The sequence below is a fragment of the Corvus hawaiiensis genome, chromosome 2 (genome assembly GCF_020740725.1).
Source record: "Corvus hawaiiensis isolate bCorHaw1 chromosome 2, bCorHaw1.pri.cur, whole genome shotgun sequence".
In the NCBI taxonomy this organism is placed as follows: domain Eukaryota; kingdom Metazoa; phylum Chordata; class Aves; order Passeriformes; family Corvidae; genus Corvus; species Corvus hawaiiensis.
Genome location: NC_063214.1, coordinates 21,129,486 through 21,156,273, shown reverse-complemented (window position 1 = coordinate 21,156,273; position 26,788 = coordinate 21,129,486). Strand labels below are relative to the sequence as shown.

General features: G+C 38.7%; 1 long non-coding RNA gene across 1 annotated transcript; it reads right to left on the bottom strand.

Moving 5' to 3' along the window:
- Positions 1 to 4,038: 4,038 nt before the first annotated feature.
- LOC125321615 lies at positions 4,039 to 14,866 on the bottom strand. The gene is made up of 5 exons (XR_007201611.1): positions 14,781 to 14,866; positions 14,397 to 14,558; positions 13,552 to 13,728; positions 12,530 to 12,650; positions 4,039 to 6,569 (listed from the first exon to the last, which is right to left on the bottom strand). It is a non-coding gene; the product is annotated as an uncharacterized LOC125321615 (long non-coding RNA).
- Between the last annotated feature and the right edge of the window lie 11,922 nt (positions 14,867 to 26,788).

Sequence of the window (26,788 nt, the reverse complement as noted above, 5' to 3'; positions counted from 1 at the left end):
TGTAGAGGTGAAAAGGCATTTTCTGGGAGGCTGAGAATTGTTAAGCTGTATATGTTGCCACTATTCATGAAAACTACCAACCTCTTCTGTTTTCCTGTTTCTCCCAAATTATGAACTGACAAATGCTTCAGCTTCCTCTGAGTCTTTGGGATCATTCAGGTGCAGCATTCAAAACTCCTCACACTAAACTCTGATGAAGAGATATCACACACATTGTATATACAGGCTTCAAGACTTGGGCAGTATCAGAACTGAGTACAGACTAATTTTATCCATTGATAACTCTTTATATTATTGCAGGTTCTGATGCTCTCAAATGCTAATGGAAGGTAAATCTGGCATCTGAAATTATTGTCTTCCATGTGGAGACTGAGCTTTGCAGTCTGCTTCTGGGATACACTTTCATAGTCAGTTGGGGACTTTGACTTCAGAATTAGAAAATGGAAATTTAATAATCTGGCTAGCCCAAAATAGAAAATAGTTTAAATATTAACAATATATTTAAAAAAACCCCAATCCTTCCATTCTTTTCAAAACCAAATTTTTTCACATACATAGTTAGCCACAAAAAGCTTAGGCCAAATCATTTTTCCTGTACTCTTCCTTCTTTTCACTCTCATGATGCGGATGGGCCAAACCATGACATCTTCTCTGGCTCCTCTCCACAAGAGCTCTGCTGTTTTAAGTTGTTCCTGTTTCTACCTCATGCTGCTTTTTACCACTCTATCACCAAAACTGGGCTAAGAAAACCCCAGAGCATTCCTCAGGCACCCAGGTGCCAAGTCCTACTCCTCCTCTCCCACCAGGCCTTTGACACTGACATGCCAAGCTCTGTTCACAGACCTCCATGGTGGGACATCAGCCTCTGGCACAGGCTGGTGCCACACACCTGCAGACACCCATCTTTCCCACTACTGCAGATGCTTTGGCCATACACAGCTCCCCTTGGCTCTAGGCAGAGATCCAAACACTGCCCTGGTTTGCCAGCTGGCTGCCAGAGACCCCTGCACATTATCTTCTGGGTTTTAATTAGTTGTTTGCTGTAAGTGCACAATCCATTCCCAGTGTAATCACCCAGTGGCAAATATTCTGCCTGGGGAGTTCTTTTCCTACTGAACTCATGCTAAAGATGCCAGTAAACACAAGGTCCTCCCTTAAATTTGGAGAGACCCGTTCTTGACCTGAGAACAACTGAATTTCACTGAGACTATATCAAAGGGAAGTGAAGCAACCTGAGACCACAAGCAAAAACTTAAAAAAAAAAAAAAGAGAGAAATACATGCCTTTTTCACATTTCCCTAATCCAGCTGCAACCTTAACACATTTACTTTTATAATGCTTACTGTGTACTTGAAGTGCAAAGGATAGAGTTCTTCTTGATGTTCTTATTCATATGCCATTTGTGCTAAAACACTAGGCAGCTGGGGTTGTGTTGTTTCTCACAGAGATCAGTTTCCCAATTTTTTTGAGTGGCAAAATTTCCATTTTTTTGATCATTTGTGTTTTAATAGAAAAGAACTGTATTAATTCCAGGTGAATTTACTTGTTTTACACCTTTCAGTTCTAAACTCAGTGGATTTGTCTTCTTGTTTAAGCCACAGTCAGACTTTCTATTTCACTGTGAGATCATATATCACAGCTGAAGAAGTCATTCTAAACTGACATTTGCCTTTTGTAATCCTGTGTGAAATTGCCTAGATAGCTGAACTTTGTTCAGCCTGTAACTGAAACAGGAAGATGCAGATGTCAACAAACGGGTGACTCAGTCTCAGATGGCTCCATACAGTGTTACATCAAGAGGAGCAGAAGTTTTCTCTGAATGATGTGTTGGCTTGGGTGCACTCCAAAGCAACAGAAGGACCAGCTCAGTGGCTTACTATTATATTATATTGCAATACCCTGGCTCTGCTAACATGAGTTTAATGACACATTATTTGCCTAAAGCACAACTTTCATTGACACTTACTAAATTTCAAGTAATCCCTTGTCTGGATACCTTAGGTTTGATATTTAAAACTGATGAGAACTTCAAAGACCGGCTGACAAAGTCACGCTGACATGAATCATCTCTGAGCCTTACCAACAGTAAGGCACTCTGAGAACTCACTTTCTAAGCGGCTCAGATTTGGTACCTGGAAAAAGTGGAATCTGATGCCTCTATCAGAGAGTGCCTTAGCCACACGTGTGGGAAAGAGTAGTGGCTGCACTCATGGCGTGGGACTGCTGCTTCAGGAAAAAGCAGGAAGGGACTACTCAGGCATTTGCATGGAAAGCCATACTGCAGAGAAAGCACCTGTTTTCTTAATCTTAATAAAAATCCACCAAACGGTGCAGACAGAAAAGCAATTATTTGCACTCTGGGTCTCTACACTAGGTCTGCAGAAAGAAAGGACTTTAAGGTATGATCTATTAAAGCACTGACAGCTTTTAAGGTGAGGTGGAAAGTTCAGCCTCCATGGATGACAATTGTCCTTTGTCACCAGAGACCTCAGAAGGAAAATTTATTACTCTCAGCTGAAAATTTAAGCTGAACTGGAATCATGCCACCAGAAAGACTGTTTGCACAGTTCTGCTTTAGTAGTTACTGTCTTGGCATTTGGGTGAGAGAGTAATAATATGACATGGTGTACAGGAGCTCTCTCCAATTAACCCACTTGACTTCTCACATCTTTCCTTCCCATCTGAAATCTTGTAACATTCTTAATCAAAGGTCACAGGAGACACTGATACACAGGCAAACTTTATATATGGCAAGGCAAGGTTATCACACCTGATAAATCCAGGCCTTCTCTAACACTTCAGAATCTCTCAGAAGAGAGAAGCTGAACTTGGGGTAATTCCCTTTTTTTTCAAGCAAATTCTTATATCTACATGCATTCATACTCCTATAGTTTTTATATGTATACTTACATACACTATACATAACTGTATAAATTTATACATATGTATTTACACACACCATATATACACATATGCACATTTCAATTCAGTAGGTTCTAGGCAGACTACAGCTACTCCCTAGTTAATTTTTTCAGGTAACTCAAAAACCAGTCTTGAAAAGTAAAAGAATAAAATTAATGCTTCCCATTTTCAATCCAAATGAATAAAATACCTCCATCTTACATTGCAAAACTGAATAATTCATTTTCAAAACAAAAACCTTTTCAAGTGTGTTTTGAAATGTTCATGGGAAAGACATCGTATTTCATTCTGCCCTAGCTTTTGCTGTCTTGCTCAATATGACAAAAGACACCAGCAAAAGAACAGGAATAAGCTGTTGTCTCCTGGAGGATAAATCCTCTCACATCATTGCTGTGAGCCATCTGCTATGCATTTTTAAGCATCTTGCCCCTAACATCAGTATTAAGTGGCTGCAGGGAGCACTCAGCATCCCAGGCAGTTACCAACCAATTGGAAAGATGTCTGGAAAACACCACTCTAAGAGCCCCTTGCTGGGGTGAATCCAGTAGGAATGGCTATGCATTTGGAAAAAAAAGGGTCACCAGGTGCTGTGGTTTTTACAACGGTGCCAACTACGGACTTCAATTATGTTTAGCATGTGAATATGTTACATTTACTACCTGAGGATTTAAAAATAATTTTAGTTTTAAGGGAAGTATTTAGCTGATGGATAAAATTAGGCATACAAAAGGTGAAAGAATCCCTGCAGCTGGCCTGCCTGGCTCTGGTAGACCTGCAGAAAGGGAATGAGGCACACAGGGCTATTTCTGCCACGCCTATGTATTGCATGATTCTTTATATAACCTCCTTCAGCCTCCACTGCTCTGTTCCTTAGAAAGAGCCACATGATGCCCGCAAAAGCTGGGGGTGCTCTTAATGCCATTACCACTATAACAAAATTGGGCTTGTACTAAAAGATCACCACTACAAACATCTCTTACAATTGGTAAAACAAAACTCTCTCAAGCTGAAACAGATAAATAATGGGAAAACCAAGCCTCTTCAGAGCAAAATTCTGACACCACCACATGAACAAGAAAACTACTAGAAGGTTTAAGAATAGGTAGTAATCTTTTGAGTCATTGTATCTAGTCTCCTTGTCCCGTCACACTTTATCATGCACAGTCCCTGTACTGCAGCTGTGCTCATTTAAGCTTTTGTGGGGTTTTTTGTTAGGCTTCCTGCTGTATTTGTTGCAGAGAAGCATATTTGTTTTTTTCTGTGCAACACTATTTCACCTTGTGTCCTCTATAGCTTTCCTGCTGTTTCTTTTCCCCTCACATTTGTTACTCTACTTTCCCTTCTACCCCTTACTTTTGGGCTTGTTCTGGTTTGAATTAAAAAGAAATGATAAATTCTATTGAGTGTTGCTATAAAAATGTTTTTTCTTGTATTCTGAGGTGTTGACCCCATTGTAGCTAGAGGCTCTTTTCAGATTTAAATGGTGCATTTCTTCCAATTTGACCTGCTGTCTCATATATGTCCTTTAGTAACATGATTTTAGAGCAGAAAAGACATCAAGATCCATGGTGGGATGTAGAAAAGACCATAACCTTACAAAGTGAGTTTCTTTCAATTGCCTTTGACTATGTGTGATTTTGGGGATGCTTCTTCCTTCACAGGAGCACTGAGTGATGCACAGGGTCTCACATTATGTGAAGAAACATTTCTCAGTAACAAATATCAATTTGACCTCTCTTCCTCAAAGAAATGACAAAATTCCAGCTGATATTGGCCACAATAGCAGAAGAATAACGTTTCAACACTTACACATAGAGAGGCATGTATAAAGACAGGAAATACACAATCATATTGAGAAGCACATAAAGAATGTTATAAAGCTCTGGCATAGTAATAACTGAGTTGCTGAGTTCATTTGTGCCCTGTCAAAGAAAAATACCGTTATATAAATGCATGCAAAGGTTCATGCAGGGGGACATCTGATCCCAGGAAGCTATCTCTGACACAATAGGTTTATTTCCTTCTTTTCCGCATTTGCCCCCATTTCCCAGAAAAAAAGGAGGATTTTACTTAGAAGGATAACCTGCCCATGGTATAATCTATGTCACTGATAAATCATTTCCCTTGTGAGCATAAGAGAGTTTTCACTCTCCTCTGGCTCTAGCACCTGTTTTCTAGGGCAGCTGCCACTGCTTCAGGAGGGTGCTCTTTGTCTATTTAAAATTTACTTGTTTACTCTTTAAAAATCCCATGCTCAAAAAAAAAGTTGAATAATGTAGTTTCAGTTTAGCTCCTGTTCAATTTCTTGAAATCAAAATGTCTTTCCTTCATACAATACCAAAAAACCTGCCATTTAAATACTGAATAAGAATAATTCTTAAAATTGTCTGAAATCCCAGCAGAGTTATTAGGTCAAACTGACCACACAGCAGTTGATTTCTGGCTGCCCTGGGAAAATAATTCCCTTCCAGCACCACAGTGATCAAATTATTTGAGCTTTGCAAACTCTATCTTTGCCCCAAGATGACAATGACCTGGTTGATCCTTCTCTGTTCCATCCCAAAGAACTGGTATAACCAAGCTGGAAAACCTACCTTCTTGGGCTAGAAATACGAGGCTCAATGTACAACAGGTTCATCAGTTCCCTCCCTTTTGACAATGAAGAAGGCTTATTAGTCAGGGGCTGAAAGACTAAAAACCATGAAAAATATTCTGCTTTCAGTCGCGTTCACAATACCTGACTACCTGGAAATAGGAATCAGCGGATGAAAAAGCACTCTGAAGTTTCTTTTTTGCTGCCATTTGTTGTTGCTGCTGGGAGATGACAGAGCTAATATGGTTAAGGGAAAGCTGTTTTCAGCCAGCAGAACTTTGACTCGAGCAAGATGCAAATCATAACAGCAATATTGGCCTATATTCAATAAATGATGTGAAATTTGCAGTTCAGATCACTGTTTCTTGTCATGTACGAATTCATTGGGATGGGGGGGTGAGTGAAAGAAACAAAAGAAAGGGCGGGAAGATGAAGAAATAAAAGGCTTAATTTTGTCACAAGCTTACTCTTGCTCTAGCAAGCAGCAAAATCTCTGTGATTCCATTACCTGTGGCTACCTTTCAAAGCAAAATTCACCATAATATTTCCTGTGTTCAAAGGTCACTACTGGCTGAGTTATGCAGTCAAGTTTAGCAAGTCAGACTCTGTTACCTCTTCTTAACATTGGTAAAATAAGTGCTTTGGAGTGAGAAACATGAAGATCTAAGCATAAACACATTTCTAGGTCCCAGACAAGATGAGATTAACTGTGTATGTGTGTGAGAAAGAGAACACCTTTCTCCACCCCTAGTTATTTCTTATCTGCTGAATATTGATTCAAATACTGTAATACTTAGACCCATTATTTTGGATGCAGAGACTGTCATTCAAAACCTCATTAAGCAGCCAGTAGACATCTCCATTGCAAGGAACAAGTAAAGACATCAAGAAAATCTGATAACTTGCCAAAGAAAAAGTGTACAAGACATGCAAGAACAGTGGCCTTCTTTGCTTCTCCATGACAGAGCAGGACTCATTATGTGCTCCCTCTTCTTTGACACAGGCACCTTTGTAGTCTTGGAGGGAAAGGGTGACATGGGGCAGAAGGGAACACCTGAAGAAACAAACCAAGTAAGAGACAAGACGTGGTAACGTGAGCATATCGGTGTCAATGTACATGCATTTTAAACAGCCAGTGGTGAGCCCTGAATTGGAAGGCAGAGCTGGCAATGCTTATGAACACACACATAGTACCTGCTGTCAAACAGAGCTGCACTGCAGAAGATGGTGGCAATCAGAGTCTCTTGGAACCAGTTAATGTGAGAGGCGGAAATGCAATATAAAAAGGAAAATAATATGGGGCAACCAAAAACTCACGTCAGGTGCTCTGGCAATGAACACTACAGTGATATGATTTCCAACATAAATAACTGTTTATATTAAAAAGGAAAAAAACCAACAAAAAAAAAGAGTTTAAGCTTTTATACATGCTAGAAACTTTTGTATGTGTCTTCCGTGTACGTCTATAGATATAAATATGTGTGTGTTAAATGCACCCATTAACATATGAATACCCCAAATAACATAAAATTGAGGTAGACAAAAACCCTCTTCCAAAAGCAAAAACACAAGCTTCTTACAGCCAATGGAGTAAAATCCAGAGGGGAATAAAGGGGTTACAGATGAGGAAACCAGTATGCTGTGTGTACCACTTGTGTGATACCAGGCCTACTTGTCTGTGGCTGAGACTCATATCAGTGTTTCAAAATGCATGTGTAGAACTGCTCAGACAAAATCTCTGTACGTGACGGTTGGGGCAGACAGTGGAGCTGAGCCAGCAACAGCATTCTTGTGTTGTAGGCTGAGCCACTTCAACAGTATTCCCAGAGCGGGAAAGGCCTTCAGATCTTTGTAACTGAATTCATTGTGGTAGGCAAATGGCAGAGGTTCTTGCACTGTTTTCATTCCTGGTGTTCTCTAATAAATTTATTGAACTTTTTCTGAGTGAGATAAAAAACCCTTTTGAAATGCATTTTAAAAAACATCTGATTAACCTCTCTTCTATTTCAGAGTAACAAATAGCTCTGATGCTCAGAGAGGGCTACAACCTTCAAGAGCGTTCACCCAGCAAGGAGATGACTCCCACCTTCTGGATATGCAAACCTGGATGCCAGAGCATGCAATATCCTCTCCTTCTTCCATTTAATTTAATGACTCTGATAATATTTTCACAGAATAGGCTAAACTAGTTACAGTGAAATGAGATGTTGACTTAGCTGTAATAAGGTTTTTCTTGATTTGAGACATGAAGACAAAAAAAGTTCCTTGAAGCAGAACTGTTCTCTAAATCTGCTCATCAGTAAATTTGCCTGATTCACCATAAGCGAGGTGTCTGTTTATTAGTTCATCAGCCCTTAACAAGGTTATGAAGCCACTGTTTGCAAAACGTGTGAAGAATCCCATTGACAAGGTAGCATCCTATTAATACAACTGATGCAGCTGGGGAAAACCCGACAAACTTGGAGTCTTATGCTCTTCTAAAACAGTGCTTTCATACATTAGAAACTAATTAGGAATGTACCATTCCTCCAAAACTTTTATCTGGCTTATTACAGCTTCACCATTGAACCGTGTCTAAGCCATAACAGAAGTACAAAGGTGTCAAGATGTGGGGATCTTGCTCAGAAGCATCAGAGTTTTCAGAGCTGTTCTAACCCAAACTTATTACTGAAAAGATGCTCTAAAAGTCATAACTCCCTGACAGGGAAGAAAAGGTTAAGATAAATAATTGGGGATATTTAACATCCTCAGAAAGCAGAAGAAAGGTGCAGAAGAATGACAACCAGTTTTATCATGGCCAGACATCCATACATTGCTGATAAAAAAATTCTGTCTTGCTTGCCTCATCCAGACTCAAAAACTAAGATGAAGTAACTACTAGCAGCCAAAGCAGGGCCCATTGTGTCTTAATATTTTTTTAATGATGATTATAGACTTGGAACCCAATAAATTTGAACCTGCTAGCCACAATGCCCAAAATTTCATCACAAATTAGTTAACAATGCTTTTTTACAATACAGCTGAGCAGATTTAACTGCAATGTGAAATTGAGATGTGATGATTTATTCTTGCAGACTCAAACACTTTTTTTATTTTATTTCTTTTTGGTAGGATTAATTTTCTGCTGCTTTAATTCCTTGAACTATCTTCCCAAGTGCCAGCCCAGCATTAGTGCCAGCGCAAGGGAAGAAATGTGAGTGTCTGGTGGAGCTGGGAATGAGTTTGTTTCTTCAGAAGAGCCCCTGGAGCTCAGTGGCCCTGTGCAACGGTGCCATCACAGCCCTCTTGGGATCACCAGTCCCAATGCAGTTGCATGCAGCCACCTACCCTCACACAATAGCGCTGGATCCAGGGGAGCTGATGTCATCTCTAAGGTGGCAAGGCTGTTTTTTGGAGCCAAACCTCTGCTGCCTGTGTAAGTCAGGGAACTGCATATATTTGGAATGTAATCCAAGACTCAATATTTTAAAAAAAAAAAAAAAAAAAAATTACTAATGGGATCTACTTGTGTCTTGAAGGTTAGTGCATTGCTGGTATGGTTTTGCAGCTAAACATGAAGGGACCCTAAAAATACAGCTTTGGCAAGGATGAGCACATGATTTCAGATTGCTCCTTGCTGCCAGAATATACACTTGCCTCATATTTGCAATGAAAGAGTTAATATAATTTTTGTCCTGATCTAGTCTAAGGCTTTTTTTTACAGGGCTTATCCATGCTGCATCACTTTCTCATTTATACTAGAACCCCCCAAAGTGTCTCCTGTTGCATGCCATAACCACACTCTGGAAAGTTATTAATAAAAGTGTTCATTGTTCTAACCCTGAGTGACCAAACCCAACTTTATGCCCTATACTGAGTGTTCCTCTGAACAATTCAAGGGAAATTGATGTTATTTATCCTGAGGCTGAGAAGCAACAGGAGAATTAGCATGCATGTCACTGTGTTCAAATCCCTGCAAAAGTTGACAATTCTATTTGCAAGTATAATTCCAGACTGTCCAGGGAGATGACAGACAAGCAGGTGCAGACTTGCCTGAAAAGGAAGCTGCTTTAAGGCAGCACACAAACAGAAGGAATCTCCCCACTTCCCTGGAAAGACTTTAAGGACATGCTTTAATGAATTGTTTGACACAAACCTGAGTATATTAAAGAAGAGAGGCAACAGAAGGCAAGCAAAGTATTAGCCTGTGCATCCTTTCCAAGCCTTCTGTTTGCCAAGGCAGGAATAGCCTTGTTGTCTCCTCTGGAAAACTGGGGAGCTGAACATTCACATTATAAAGCAATGAAAGAAGGGCACTTACTATAATGATTCAGGGAAAACATTGATGGTACTGGAATTCACTAGCAAGGAACAGCTCTTGTAGCTGGCTAAATGCAGGAGGAAAGCTTGACAGAGGCCGTTTTGGCAGAAAAATTAGATGTTATGTTCAGTGTATTCTGAACAAGTACTTGGCACACAAAGTGAACTCAGTTGAATGTATTCAAGAGGCAACAAGCTGTGAAATGTGTGTTTAGCTTAGCAGATTGGCAACAGTGGCTTCAGTCAAAGAAAGGACCACCTAGTTTCTCCTGTTTGGAGGTCTCACCTACTACAGTTTGTCACAGACACATTATATACTGTTCACATAGTTTATTTTTTTCCTGTAATTTGTCCATTAATAATGGCAGGGTTGATTTTCCAGTGGAACATTTATATTAGTCAGAAATTTAATAACTTGGCAAACCTCATTAAAAATTGTCACTACAGGACATGGTACATTTCTGCTTAGTCATCTGTCTAGCATTTGTTTTAACCCCTGACAGAGTCAAGAGCATGGCCGTGGAGGTTAAAAGGTGTCCTTGCTACCCCTAGCACGTAACTGCTGAAGATCTGGAAGCCGAGTAGAAGGAAGGCTTTACACCCCAACTGCTTGCAGTGAAACTTGCCTCTAAGGAAGAGACAGTCACAGCTCCTGTTCACTTCTATCCACCAATCTGATTTGTTTGGCTAACAGCAGCCAATAGAACAAACTGCAGGTGAGAGCAAACAGCAGTTCCAGGCTACGGCTCGCAGGAAAGCTGAATAAAGCCAGATGTTGCTGTGAGACCCTCAGAGCCTGTACAGTGCACAGCCTGTATGGCAGAGGAGCACTGGGGCTGCTGCTCGGAGCGTCTCTTAGCAGGGAAGTACACAGTGTGAAGGCAGCTTGATTCAGGGAAATGAACAGGTATGGGGACGTGATTTCCCCAGGACTAATCCTTAATGTTCTTCTTATCCATTCATTGAATAATACATTGATGTAATAACTTTTTTACTCCTCCTTACATAAAAGGAGATGCAGGTTTGTTTTTTGTTGTTGTGGGGATTTTTCTCCCAAAAAATCTCTATTGAGAATATTCATAGCAAAAGTTTGAGAACATTATACTAATAAAACAATAAATAAAGCCAAAGCCAGTCTTTCTTATTTAATGGCATACTTTTTAAAAAACATTGTTCTGATTTTTTTTGTTGTTGTTGTTCCTCTAAAAGAGGTAATTTTTTTCTTCAAAATTTTGCCTCAATTTCTCCAATGTTATGATTAGAGGCATTTCTTCTAGAGTTATCTATTGATTCCAAATTATTAGCTAGACTACAAGAACTAGCTACATCTGCACTTAAGAGGTAGACATTCTTCTTCAGGATAATATTTAACATTTTTCTACTGACAAGCAAGACTATTATATTTAAAATTTACAACAAATGAAATACAAATTTTGCATGTAACGTAATAAACTTGTAAACAGATTTATTATTTTAAATGGCATTTTATTGCCAAAGGTATAGGTTTTTTTCCACCAATTGAGGAGGCAAAATTATTTTATGACATGTAAAATATGACACAAAGCTGCACAAGCTTGAACTGTTCATTTGATTGCATTTTAAATGTCTCTTCATGCAATGTTTTCTACAATTTGTTTTTACTATCATGATAACTTAGCTTTGTCTTCTCTACTCCCCCAAAAAGCTTGAAAATATTGGCATAAAATCTATTATTTAAAAAGAAAAACCCCTGAAATGTCATTGGGATCCTTCACATTTGCTCACTAGCTTCTTTTTGTGAGCACTTAACTTCTTCAAGTCCAAAGACATATCTCTGTGGTCACTTGATTAAAACATATGCCACAATTTCCACTTCACTACATGACCCTGACATTTGACTCTAAGAAAAACACCTACTATTAAAAAAGATATGATGCTATCATGATCTAGCAATGATCAATTAAACCCAGGCCTGAATTCTAATGAATTTCAAGTGACAGGCACCTCTGTTTAATGCTGAGATACTGACTCAGCACTGCTTAGCAATGCAAACCTGACATCTGGATTGGTTTGCCACACTTTCATACACCCCCAAATTTAACATCCAAATTTGTTTTAGCTTCCTCTGGTAAGTTTCTGGCTTTTTAGTGTGTTTATAATACTGTTATAAACTTACTGACCTGCCCTACTAATGCATGCTTAGCACAATTTATTCCATCCTTGCACAATGGAAGTTATTTATTAATTCATTCTTTATTTTTGAAGATGATTACTACAAGTGGAATCATAGGACAGCCAAGAAGACAAGCCAAATCAGGCACCATTAAAAATCAGTGCTGTTTGCAGGTCTCTAACTGGTGTAAAAGAGTGCTGGCAACATCCTGTCACTTAAAATACAGTATATTAAGTATAAGACTAGAGCAAACCCCACAAAATATTCAGCACAGTGCATCTTCCCAGGAATTCACTAGACCTCAGTACTATTGTCATGACATCTTATGAAACTGAGTTATTTAGCACTCACAGCGGATTAAGTGAGAACAGAAACTCCAGAAGTAGTCCACTAACAAAAACCCCATTCACCCCATTGAGCAGAAGTTCAGCTCCTTTGTTTGAAACAAAATACAGTACTCAACCAAAAAGCAAACCCAGACTTGACTACCTCAAACAGCTGAAGCATTACTGAAAATTGTCATGTTAAAGTCCTCCATGACCTGCGCCAAGGGCCAAACTCACCCGTGGTGCAATTCCTTTGACTTCAATGGAGTTGTGCTGGCAACCACCTCAGCTGTACTTGGCCCAGTGCCATTATTTATGCAAGGCTGTGCTGTGTGTCTTCTCTTGATAAATGCCAGCACTGTAGAGCTCCGAAAAATAAAGAAAAAAACATTCTTCAATAATCACAACAAGACAAGAAACGCAGGCACACAAACTGCAGCACAGCAGATAAACAAGAGCTTACAGCTGTGCTATGTGCAAGCACTTAGAGGAAGCTTTTTCTTTTATTTTAAAGAAAAATTTAATGTCATAACTAGCATGAGCTTCTTTTTAGTAAATAGACTACAATTTGACTCTTTCATCTCTGCTTTGAGCCACAATTTTTCAATTAAGAATAGAAGTGGGATGAGACAGAAACTGACTGACTTTTTATGGACAGACCCTGGCCTGCAGTTTAACAGACTTGAGGGAGTGAAGGACTTGCAAATACACTTTCAACGTCTTTAAATTTGGAAATATTTAGCACTGCTACATGAGGTATGAAGCCAAGCAAAATCTTCAAGACTCACATGAGCACGATAATTAGTTTATATTCAGGTAACATGCCTGTCAGTTACTGTTACTAGAGGCTTTAGAAAGACTTTAAATATAAACATGAAGGCTCTAACCCACCGTTTTGCTGAATTGGTGTAGGCGATCCTCACACACTTGTAAGGCAGCAGAAGGCACTAAATAGCACCTACAAAGCAGGCTGCAGCACCTGCTTCTCAGGAGCTGACTGATACGTCAGAAATTCTGTGTCAGCACACAGCCTGGTTGAGGAGCAGTGAACGCAAATTCTCCCAGGAGCTCCCGAAAGCCAGCATTATCAATTACCTATATGCTGGTGGTTTTTTTAACAAATCAGTCCAGTGTGTGTATCTATATATACATATTTATGTATATATATAAGGTCAGCTTACTTTTTTCCTCAGATGTATCTGAACAATAATAATTTTTAAAAATTAGATGTCATCTGGAATCAATGAATGCATACTCACATGTCTTTCTTTTGTCTGCTTAAAGGCAATGCTTATCCTTCATATTTTGTTTCATCCACACATGCAATGAAACTGTCATGCCTTCCTGACATTGCAATAAATGAAAATGTGCAAGGGTAAATTAAAAAAAGAATCTGAAGAGTACATGAGCAATTGTATATTCAGTATTGCAGTAGTCTGTGAAAAAAAGAGTTGGCCCAGTAAGTTAGGATAAACACAGATTCTAAGAAAAAATATGAATGCATATTTCAAATGAGAAACAAGAAGGTTTAAAGCAAATATTTACTGAAATCTGATGCCACTAAATAGCTTTGTTACCTTAGGCAGCCTACTAAACTGCTGCTTACCCATTTGAAGTATGAGAAAATGTCTCCTTATTTGAATGATATCTGAATTTTCTTGGGAAGGTAGAACAGCTTATAACAGAAGGGACTTTTGAGGTTATTGTCTTCTCTATCTGCCCAGAGCAGGACCTACTTTGAAGATCTTAGATTCAACTTCAGGATGAAATCAGTTTGCTCTGGACCTTACCCAGTCAAGCTTCAAGTATCTACAGTGGTGATACTTGAACCTGTCCTAATTCTTTATGAACATTTATTTTCTCCAATTACAAATGAGAATTTCTTGCATTGCAGCTTGCATCCATTCTCTTATCCTGTCACTGTGGAAAACAATCTGTCTCTGTCTCCCCTACACACTTCCATCAGGCAGCAATCAGGGCTCCTTCCCGTCAGACTCCCCTTCCCCAGGCTGAACAATCCCAGCTCTCACAGCCTTTCTTTGCACACTCTGTGCTCCTGCCCCCCTGACCAGCCTGTGTCCCACTGCTGGGCTCCATCCAGTACCTTAGCCTCTCTCTTCTACTGAGGAGCCCCAAACTGGGCACAGTGCTCCAGGTGCAGCCTCTCCAGTGCCAAAGAGTGGAGAAGGATTGCTGCCCTCAGCAGTACTCCAGTAGTGAGCAGTCTTCAGCTGGGCTTCATGGTCCTGGTTGAAACTTGGTGGTCCTGCCAAGACATATTTTGAACTGCTCAAAGTCTAAAAATAACTGCAGAAATTGTTAGGTAGTATTTACGCAAGAAAGAATGACAACTTATGCTTTTAAATCCTACCCAAAAGATTTACTAAGCTAAATTATCAAAATTTGAACTTTATCTGACAGAGAGTTCCTGTAGAGAGATGTCAGAGACCTTTTAGAAAGAATATATTTATTATCATGATGTACTTACATTGCTGCCAGATGGAAGATTTAGTCAGGGAATAAAAAACTTAATTTCATCATCTGATGTGACAACTGAGTTACTTCTTCCTATTTAAAAAGAATAAATGAGAAGACAGTATATTTAATTAAAGAGTAAATCAGCATTTGTGATTGTCTTCAGTTAAAGCACAAGTCCCTCTCTCTCTTTCTTAATTTCTGTATTGCTATCCTTCACTGGATCACCTACCTAAAACATCACTATTTATCACTCCCTTAACACAATCATGCTATCACCACAACACAATTACCTCACTTTTTTGATGCTTTATCATTTTTTTCCACTAGCTTCCTTTCGACAACTTTAGCTCTAGCAATGTGCAGCTATTGTAAAAACAGATTTGTTTATTTTACCTCCTTTTTAATAAACCCCTGGAGTGCAGCCTTGCTGAGAATATTTTAGACAGTTTTGCCGTTCCCATTATATCAAACACATGTACATTATTCTTCTTCATCTTCTGCTGACAAGAACACAAATCTGCATTCCTGCAAGCTTTCTTTCCAGGGGCCGTCAAGGCATTCATACCTGAACTGTGTCAGATACAGCACCCTAACAACAAGTGAGCCGCTCAATGCTATCCCATCTACAGTGGTGTAATATTCTCTCATGAAACACACTTTTCTACCATATGAATTTCTGGACAGACTAGCAAACTAACTTTTTACATTCCCAGTGATTTTGACAGTAGTAGTTAAATACACCTCTGAGGATTTGTCCAAATATGAATTATACTTTTGATGGCTAAATTAATGGTAGCTTAAAAGCAGAGGACTAATATGAGATTTGCAGTTGTAGTAAATCTGGTCTCCCACTATTATAAACAAGGTTGGCATACAATCTTGCTCATAAATATATCCTATTTCATTTTACAGAGATTTTCTTTTTATTTTAAATCCCCCATTATCACGGAAAGGCATACCTGAGGCTTACATCCTGTTCTTCTCTCCAGTCCAGCTGTACTCAGAGCCACTGAAAAATCTACTATTTCTTGTATATAATCCTTTCCCTTAAGCCTTTGGTTTTATTCTTTTCACTCCTTTCATTCTCTTTCTCCTCCTACATCAAGTGATAAAAAGAGGGGACTTTCTTTTAAAGAGACACACTCCTCCCAAATCACCTCTCCACCTCTTTTGTTTTACAGTTCACCTTCCATGATTGCAGAGGATCAGGACTTTATAGTGTATCCCAAATGTAGTCTTCTCCATGGCCAGGCAGAAAGGTATTAATGACTCCGTTAGTCTTTTGGAAGTGTTTCGCCTGATACATGAGGCCTTTCCATGGACCCAGCTTGGGTGTAACTGTCTCCTGTGTGTGTTGTAACTACAATCAGAATACAAAGCCCAGCTCTGGTGAGAGAAAGAAGTCTGTGCTCAAAAGCATCCAAAGCTGAGGAACTGCTGCAGCTAGTGGGGGCTGAGGAGATTTTTCTTAGCACCAAAGTTGATGCTGGTTGAGAAAAACACATTAATGAAGTAGGAGAATAATTTGTAATACAATACGGCTTTTACATGTTAAGGTTCTTAAATTTCATGACAGTGGACATAGAGTCACAAAGCATTAGACTATGCAGTTCAACACTGCAACAACAACCACCAAGTATTGTTACCTTCTGACAGATGCCTGTCCAGTGGGCTGAGAAAGGCAAATCAGTCTCAGCCCAGTTCTCACCTGAAAAGTCATCTTCATTAAATGCTTCATACTATAAATTTGCACTAAGTGGTGATGGTAGAAGAGACAAAGATTGAATAGATATTTTGTGCCATCTCTTTCATGCCTCTAGGCAATCCCTCTTGGTCATGGTTGAGATGTTTTGCTGAGAAGTAAAAACAGGGGTGTTTATCTTCCCTCCCTGTACCCAATCTTCTGGGGAGGAGCAAATAGAGATTAAATGCTTTTCAGACAGAAGTTAGTCAGGTGAATTCATTTTGCTTCAAATTCTTTTTATATGCTTATGTCTCACACCATGTTTGCAGGGAGATATACACATTTTTCAAAATTTAAGATTGTTATTGCAGGTGTCATGTGAAAATTTTACCATTTACAGGCAAGACAGCCTAACAGACAGGGGCAGGGGGGAGAAGAAGGAAGGAAACTAAAATTGCAGAAATCTCATTTATGTTTCCACAGAAGCTGGACCCCAATTATTTACTTTCCAGTCTTTTAACACTTGTGAAACATTATTTTGTGCATGACATTACACTTTACTTGGATGCACACTCATTTCCAAATCAGACTAAGATATCTTAGCCTCACAAATTGTCTTTAAATACCAATTAAATAAATATTTCATTGCCTAAGAATTTATTTGTTTGCTCATCATTTGCTAGGTATTTGTGTGCCTAGAGAAGACAGAGGGGAGCTCTCATTGTGATCTTCAACATCCTCGTGAGGGGAAGAGAAGACACTCATCTCTTCAGCCTTGTGACCAGTGACAGGACTCAAGGGATTGGCATGAAGCTGAGCCAGGGGAGGTTTAGATTGGATATCAGGAATAGGTTTTTCACCCACCCAGAGGGTGAATGGGCACTGGAGCAAGCTCCCCAGGGAAGTGGTCTCAGCACCAAGCCTGAAAGAGTTCAAGAAGCATTTGGACAATGCTCTCAGGCACAGGGTGTGACTCTTGGGGTGTCCTGTGCAGGGCCAGGAGTTGGATTCAATGATCCTTGTGAGTCCTTTCCAACTCAGCATATTCTATGATTCTATGATTTTGTATTTTATACTTCTTCATACACACAGTTAAAATGCATAAGAAGAATGTAATAAGAAATAAAGAATAAGAAATGTAAAGGTTATTCCTTTGGGGTCCCTAGAAATATTACACACATTCAATTTAAATTCACGAGGAAACCCTTTTCCAAATTTCCTGGTTTATTTTCTCAAATAATATATGTATTCCTCATCCAGTAGAACAATAAAAGAGGCACAAAAATATTTTAATGCTTAATTATGATCTTTTGCTGCATTATCTGTGTATTTTCTTTCCATTCTTCTTTTTAATGGCAAATGCCTACACAGAATATCCCAAAGATTCAATAAACCTTCAGCTTCACAGTAACTGATCCGAAACAATCAGGATCCTAGCACAGGAGATGAGGAGACAGTGGGTAAATAGCAATAGTGAATCATGGAATGATTTGGGCTGGAAGGCAACTTAAAGACCCTCCGGTTACAACCCCCTGGCCATGGCCAGGGACACCTTCCATGAGATCAGATTACTCAAAGTTGCATCCAACCTGGCCTTGAACATTTCCAGGGATGAGGCATCCACAGCTTCTGTGGGCAACATATGCCAGTGCCTTACCCCGCCTCACAGGAAAGAATTTCTTCCAAATATCCAATCTAAACCTGCCCTCTTTCAGTTTGAAGCCATTCCCCCCTGTCCTTTCACTACCTGCCCTTGTCAAAACTCTCTCTCCACCTTTCTTGTAGGCTCCCTTTAGCTACTGGAAGGTGCTACTAGGTGTCCCTGGATCCTTCTCTTCTCCAGGCTGACCAACCCTAACTCTCTCAAACTCTTCTCATAGGAGGAGTATTCCTTCCCTCCAATGATCTTCATGGCCCTCCTCTGGACTTGCTCCAACAGATCAATGCCCTTCCTGTGCTGGGGACCCCAGAGCTGGATGCAGTTCTCCGCTGGGGTCCCATGAGAGCAATGTAGAGGGTCAGAATCTCCTGCCTTTACCTGCTGTCCATAAAAAAGCCCGACCAACAACCAAACCAAACCAAACCAAACCGAACCACAACAACAAAAAACCCCACCAACAAACCCCCCCCCCCCCCCCCCCATATTAAATTTATACTATTATAAGTGCTGTAAAAGAAAGAAGATTGGTCCAATTGGACTGAAATACAAAAAGCTCAGAAAGCAGTGTGTTTAACTGGAAAATCGATGTGTGTTGGCAATAACAGAAGTTACGGAAGAAAGAAAATAAAATAAGATTATATCACAGTAACTGAAGTTAGAGGGAGGGAAAGTGACATGGGGAAAAAAGAAATTACCAGAAGAAATTAATGTGTTGAAAAGGTTGCTACTGAAACCTGATTGTCTTGTTCTTGGTATGAAAAAGAATGCCAGTATTAACAATGAGAGTTACATGTACTATGAATGGCAAAATTATATGCAAACTTCAAGGTGAACTTTTTGAATTACAGGACTTGCAAGGAGCTGCAGCAAGTTGATGTGCCAGGCTTATTAGCATTCCACAATCCCTGCATGGGAAACATTCTCTTTTGTACTGTGAATTCAAACTTTTACACCTCCTAGAATGATTTTATTCAAAGAACTCTATTGCTGGGGTATTTTTATTATTTTTAATGGATAAAAGAAATTGAAAAGTAAAGGACACACAATCTAAATGAAAGCTAGCTAACAGGCTCCTTGCTAAGAAATGCATGGAATTATTTCTAAAGCGTGTTTAGAGAGCTAAAAGACTAATATTTTCAAGCCACAAGATCATTCTTAAATCTTTGTTAGACTGCAGATGAATATATTTGCAAGGGGAAAGTCAGAATGAACAAAGCATCCATACTGAAGAAATCTCCTATGTAGCAAGTCCTCCCAACTATTAATGAAAGAAGCACAATTTACCTCCCTTGGCAAAAAATAAAAATAAATTATTTTTGTGACTATTTTTTAAAAGAATTTTATTATTTTTCTGCTTCTAGAATTCTTTAGCTCATTTCCTTATAAACACATGTTGACAAGAATGTGATAAAACATTAAAAAGATGCAAACAAAGCATTTCTGATACTGTTGTATCACTGAATAAGTCAACAATTCACAAAGATATATCAAATGGGTCCTTCTTCTCCAGCTATATGTATTGGGATTTTACAGAGCACAGGCTTAAACCTCAATGCATTTACTGAAAAAGGGGGGGATGCTGAGGGGCAGGAAGAGTACACACATTCCTTGCATATTGAGTTTGGTCTGAACTATGGCCACATCAAATGTCTGCCAGTTTACTGACTCCTACTTGTGCAGTTCTGATCGCCACTAAGCGATGCTGAGCATTGATCATCAGGCCATTTCTCTGTTCTGAATAGGACTTTTTTTTTGCCAGATGAGTCTTTGGAGGTAGGCTGTGCACAAACAGGGAATGACAAAAGGCTGTTTAGCCGGTTTGGGCAGGGCCTGATTTTGGTTCTGGTTTGATTTTGCACCTAACCACACTGGTCATGACCTAATACTTGGTATTAATCAAACCTGTAGGGTTAAGCCCCCTTGAGCATTACTTAAAGATGTATGAGCTGTGGACTTCATATTACCTTCAGATAACCCAAGAAGATTATGGTTTTACAGAAATATCTATTTCACTCTTAGACAGATTAAATTCAGTTTAACTGGTAAAGCTTTGTCTTTAATTCCTACCGCAAGTCATTACCTCCAATCACAGGGTGTAACAATCTATTTTGCCAATTATACCTTTTTTCATTTCTCTGCAATTCTTCATTATTATTTGATTTTTAGGTATAAAATGAAAAGTACTAACCAACAAAATTACTTAGGACCATAATGACCTAGCACAATGAAGGCATTCATCATCAGTACCAAGTCTCACTCTGAATAGATCCTACAAATAGTTTCAATTAATAGCTTTATAAAAGTACTTCTGTAAAACATACATTAAACACTGTGCCTGATTCTGGGAGCTGCTGAATTTGAATTAATAACAGCTGGAAGTCTTTTATGCCACTCAATCTGGATCAGATGTAGCTGATCAGCCCAATCAGACCCATTTAGGAAAGTCTTCACCCCAAAAGTCTTTATGCATAGAAATGTCTCACACAATTTAGCAAGAATACATTGAATAACTGTGGCTCCCAAACTAGAAATGTCATCTAGGGCATGCTGGGACATAAGAAACTGAAGAGGAGGAAGAAGTTAATACCAATCATTAGGTACTGTTTCATGATATTTTTTCCATGCATGCATAATTTGCTATTTACATTTGTTTATAGTAAGGTAAGAGACATCCACAAGCGAGAGGACAACCTAAATGCAGAATTACCTATTGGCTGTCACAGAAGCCCCTCCTCCCAGCAATACTATAATGAAATCATATACATGTGTCCAGTTTGATAATTTTGGCAGCAATTCATTTCTTAAATTAATCCTGTTACCAGATCCCTGCACAGATTCCTTCTTTCACAGCACAGATAACAAAGTATTTTTTTGTTCTTCACTGAGACATGCATACAATTAATATATAGAAGCTTCAATAAGGATATGCCAAAGGCAAGCCATGACAGGCAACATTGCACATAGGCATTGAATTATCCCATTTCCAAAGTTTGTATTAAATAATACATTGCCCAGAGAGGTGGTAGATGCTCCATCCTCTGAAACATTCAAGGCCAGGTTGGACAGGGCTCTGAGGAAACTGGTCTAGTGGAAAATGCCCCTTCTTATTGCAGGGGTTGGACTAGATGGCCTTTAAATGTCCCTTCCGACCCACATTATTCTATGATTCTAGGATTTGAACAGGAGACTGCTGAAAGGGACATGTCATTTCTAGATGAGTGATAGCTAAATTGTATTTCAATTCACTGGTTTAAGCAACCAAATACATCTGCCACACTCCACAAATAGGTGTTACTTGACAAACATCATCTCTTTCACAACAGCGCTCCTGTCTTATACACAGTTACACAAAGTTAAATAAGTAGCTTTATCAAACCCTTATCTTGTTGGTTCTCAACGGATGGATTGCTTAATATCATTACACAAAGGCATTAGCAAAGAACACATTTTAATTGAAATTGCTGACTAGAAGTCCCCAGACTTTTCCTTAAAGATATTGAACATCCTCTGTACAACACCTCAATTTGTATTGAATACCTTACTGCATTTTGAAGACCACTAGCACATCCATGACATAAAATATTTACATATCAACATGTAGCAGAATACTTTGTAACCAATGAATTTTGCAGCTTTAATTTCTAGCATTTTCTACATGTACTGAAAGTCACTAGACAAAACAAGACATATTGGGCTGTCATCATGTAATATGATGGCCATAAATTTACACTGTGAGTGACTTAACATTTTTTTCTATTTTTATGTAAGTGGCTCTGTCTTTTTTTAGTGATGTAAATGAACATAACCATAGTATAAGCACTGTGTTGCATTAAAGATCTGGTTTATATGCGTATGTCACATACTTGGTCATAACTACTTTCATACCAAAAGTGGAAAAAATAAGCCTCTTCTCTTTTAGTGGTGATGTATCAGCTCCAGTAAAACTGTTATCATGATTTCAGAATTCAGAGGTGCAGAGAGGAGAGGGGCTCAAATAAACAGCCAGTGGTTAGAGTAGTTATTTGAACCAGTTTTCCCACCTCCAGGAATTTGAGTAATTCTAGAGTATAAATCTTTCTCTCATACCTCCAAGGAGTGAGTCTTAACCATGCAGGAATTCCATATTCTAGGCTATCCTTCACACTTTGAAGGAAAAGAAGTATCAAGAGCTAACTACTTTATCCCATTACAAAGAGGAGCCAGGTAAAGAAATCTCCACATACAAAAATTTAATTATCTGGTGACCAGTCCAAGTAATTCCTAATACTATGATTGAACTATTTCTAAGATCTATATACCAATAGAAAGGAATAATGTTCTGAAGGTTACTGTCATGTAAACCTGTCCTATTGACATGTAGATTGTGCTAGAAAGGCAGCTTGATGGCATCCTTTTATTTGTAACCTGCCTATTCCCATTACTTTCACTGAAACGAGCAGTTTAACTTTTTGTCTGCATGACCCTTGGGTCATCACATCACAGTTTGCCAAGCACAATGCACTTGCCAGAGCTTGTAACATTAAGGTTTCATGCATCAGCATTTCACTGCAGCCATCTCTCATCAACATTGTTCTTCCTAGGATGTTCCCACCCCAAAATTTCTTAGCTTTGTGCATGTGCTTGCATCACAGACTCCACAATGGAGGTTTTCAGTGATACATACTCAAAGGGAAATAAATAACCAATAGATGTGATGCAGATATTTTGGATTTTGATCAAAGAAATTTTGGGGAAAAAAACCAGTCAAGAAATTAAATAGAAGGATCATGAAAGAAATCCAGGACTTGAATTCTCCATGCACTTACAGGGAAATGCAAGTCAAGCACACTAGCATGGCACTCCTTTTTGCTTTGGCCAGACAGCATCGTCTCTGGAGTAAACTAGCAGAACATTTGCATTAAGATCAATTGATTCAAGATACTTGCATATGCCATAGAGTCCTTGTGATAGTTTTAGATTCAGTCTGTATGCTGGACATGCTCTGTGCCTTTCTGAGATCTCTGCAACCACGAGAGAAGAGTGATTTAATGTCTAGGCTGACCAGATGATGTAGAAGAATTAGGCACCAGGATGCCAGCATGTTTGTTGCCTGACTGAGGCTAACTGGTAGGAAATGTAGGAAAGCAGAACACACCTTTGCTTTTGCCATGCAGATAAAACAGGTTTTAGCCCTGTGTCTGAATTTGAGGGTGGGAAAAAGGCAATTTCATTTACAGAATGAAATGTTTTTTTTCTCAGCGTAGATGCCATCTTAAAGAAGAAAATATATAACAATACTTTGAAAGTGACACCACACATGCCACAACTTTGCTGTATTTTTAAAAGACAGTCTGTGCTACCACAAGAAAATGTCTTGTTTTAAGAAGCTCTGATTTTCTGATCCTTGTTTTCTGATCCTTGTCTTGAGAAACAACATGCCTGCTTGACACAAAGAAACCATTATTAATGCACAGAGGAAGAGGACAGCAGGTCTGCTGAATGACCAGGAGTGGATTGGCTCTATCTTTAACTAAAGCTCATAACTCTTGCTCACAATAATAACAAGTAAACAACCTCAGCTGTTAAACTGATAACCTGAGAAGCAGCCTAGCATGACTACACAAATCCGTTTTAAAACCCATTTAACTCTGGTGCTAGCTATAAATAAACACTGTAAAGTTTTATCTGAGGTCAAATATCTCTGAGAGTTTGTGTAGCGGTTGATATGGTTATAGCAGTAGAGGGTTCTCCAAAAGCACACTGCTAACTCACCACCCAGCTACACATTCAATGAAAATCACTACTAAAGCAGGTGCTGGTTTTCAGTGCAGTGTTAGCATTATCACTGACCTGTCATTGATCTGAGGTAGGAGAGTCATATTGAAAGAGAGTTCATCCAAAATAAAGAGATTCATATAACTTTCATTTTCTTTGTAAAGCATACTGGGTAACCACTCCTGGAGTTGAAAACATCTGTGTAATTTTTGAGCAGACACAAAAATAATACTGGTAGCATTTCTTTCTTAAACTGAAATCCACAAGATCAAGCTTTTAGCAAATTTATTTAGACTTTTATGTATGAAAAATTTCACTGGGCAACAAGAGCTTAAAAAAAGCAATTTTTTTGTACTAACCATGGATTTTGCTGCAGCCACACTACCGTTTACCAAATAATTTCAGAATGAATGTTATTTAAAATAGTCTACTATGAAAAATTAATCCAGGTAATAATGCAATGTTTCTGAACATCATGCTACATCAAATTCTGATATTTAAATACCCCCAAAATTCTCTATATATGTGGTACTCTTTATGAATTTGTGCTTTCCAAAAGAGACAGTCAGTACTTGTAACTCTGCAAGTGGTAATTCCCTTATCTCTGGTGGTGAATTTCTGAATACAGTACAGGTTAAATGTAGTTCATAGAAAATCCTTCACAAAGCAAAGGTTGCATTTCAAATTCTTTGTAAACTAAGGAAAACAGATTACAGATTTGCAGCACTTGAGAGCACTTACAAATAATATAAAGTACAAAAATCAACTATAAATTCATAAACTCCACAAACCCCAGCTTCTATTGCATTCAAATTTGAAACATGAAGGTATTTTACACCTTCATCCCCTAAAAGTCAGCTTATATTTTGTTTTTTTATCCAACTTGTTATGAATTTACAAGGTGACGGATTACTCTCAGAACCTTTGATGCATATTAGTTGTACTAAGGCAAGAGAAATCCCAACTGAAATTTCACAAAGCTGGCTGAGGACTGTAGACTCCAGAAGCCAAATGCCTGTTCCCTCAGTATATCTCAGCCTCTCAAAGGCACCATAGACTTTTCACTTTTCTCTGAAGCACTAAGCTCAGATGTTTGTGAGAGACAAGATATTAGAATTGATGGACCATCAGTGCTATCTAATAGGTAAAATCATAATTAAGAAAGAAACATTCAGGGCAAAAAGAAGTGATAAAAGTAGAAGGCTTCAAACATTTAAATATGTGCACATGAAACCATTTTACTAGTACAACCTTTTTAACCTGTTTCACAGCAAGGAATTTGTTACATTCTGACAGAGTTAAGAGGGACCAGAAACCACTTTTCTTTTACTCCCAGGAAGTACTTAAGTTATTTCTTACGATTGACTGTTCATTTTGGCAAGAAGGTTTCCAGTAAAAAGAATAGACTTTGAGAGGTTTTCTTTGAGGGGAGAGAAGAGGATTTGAACAGATGAAGATGTTCAGGTTTTCTAGTGGTGGTGGACAGCTGTATATGAGGAATTAAGGAAGAAAGAAAATTTGATGAAAAACTGATGTATAAACAGAAGCATGACGTAAAAAAGCTGCTTTGCTCTCCAAGATGTTAGAACTATTCCATGGTATGGCAATTCCAATATAACGACAGCTGTTTGAGGCACAATCCTTATCCTTTACAGGTTTGTGAGGTTTTGGGGTTTTTTTTTCTGTCATTCTTGCTGTGTCAGGTTTTTTTAAAAGCAGGCAGGAAGTGTTTTTTTAATTATTTACATATATAAAGCAAATGTTTCTATATGAAGACACACAGTATGTTTTAAGGAACCGATTATTTCATTTTTAAGAGGGTTTTCATCCTTTTGTCAAACTCACAGTGGTAAGCATGGTCTCCCTCATCTCCATCCTGAATGCTTTTCTAGTTCATCAAACTTGTTGAGAGAAAAGACTTGATCTGCTGTTATCCACCTGCTCTGATCCAGTATAACTTCTTTAAAGATGAAAGGATGAAAAAAGGGTCATGACTTGAGAGCGTACAACTTGTGATAAACAACAAATAGCCACAGAAATATGTATAATTCACTTGAAGATGGTCCAAAGTTGAACTTAATGAATAGCTGTCCCAAGGTTTAGAAAATGTTTGCTGAGTGCATAGTTACGAGTTAGAGAATATGCAGCTAACACTTGTGTTGTGACGTGGTTATAGGCTCGAAAAAGCCTTCCTATGTCACTGAGATTGTTCACTTCTTTATTGTCATTTGTTTTTGATGATGGAAACAGATCAGAAAACTAGTTCCTGACCTCTAGGAATATTTCCTTTCCTATATTCATGTAGAATGTACTATCTGACCAAAGTAGTAATGTACTGTAATGTCTAAGGAAAGATGTGGCGCCAGCCTGACGTTCTGGGCTAGCCAGGAATATTCCACTCAATTATGCTTGTTTGCAGCCCCATAACTGAAGAGAGAAATGTCTCACTGCACCCTTGTCTCCCAAATGAGAACCATTCCCTGGATTCATCACTTCTTTACCACATTCACCAAACACTGTCTGGCAATTTCAAAGCACTCTTACCAGAATTCTCATGGCCCAGGAGAAGTACAAAGTTCTGCATCAACCCCAGTAACACTTGCAGTTAAACAATACATTTAAACAATAATTAACAAATACCAAGATATTAAGTGTCTTGTGATGACAGTCAAACAGAAGTAACTGGCAGAAAACCCCCAGCATCTAGCTTGTCTTGATGACTTATCCCCACTATCTCCTGGAAGATTAGAGAGCATCTACTTTCTTCCTCAAGAGACCATCTTGAGCAGCTTCCCAGCAGGTCACCTGAACATTTCTAAAAGCATTTAATGGTAAGCTGAGAAAGGAATGGGAATCCTTGTGATAGAAATCAGAACCTAGTAAATACACAAATTAAAGAAGACAAATGTTAACACAATTT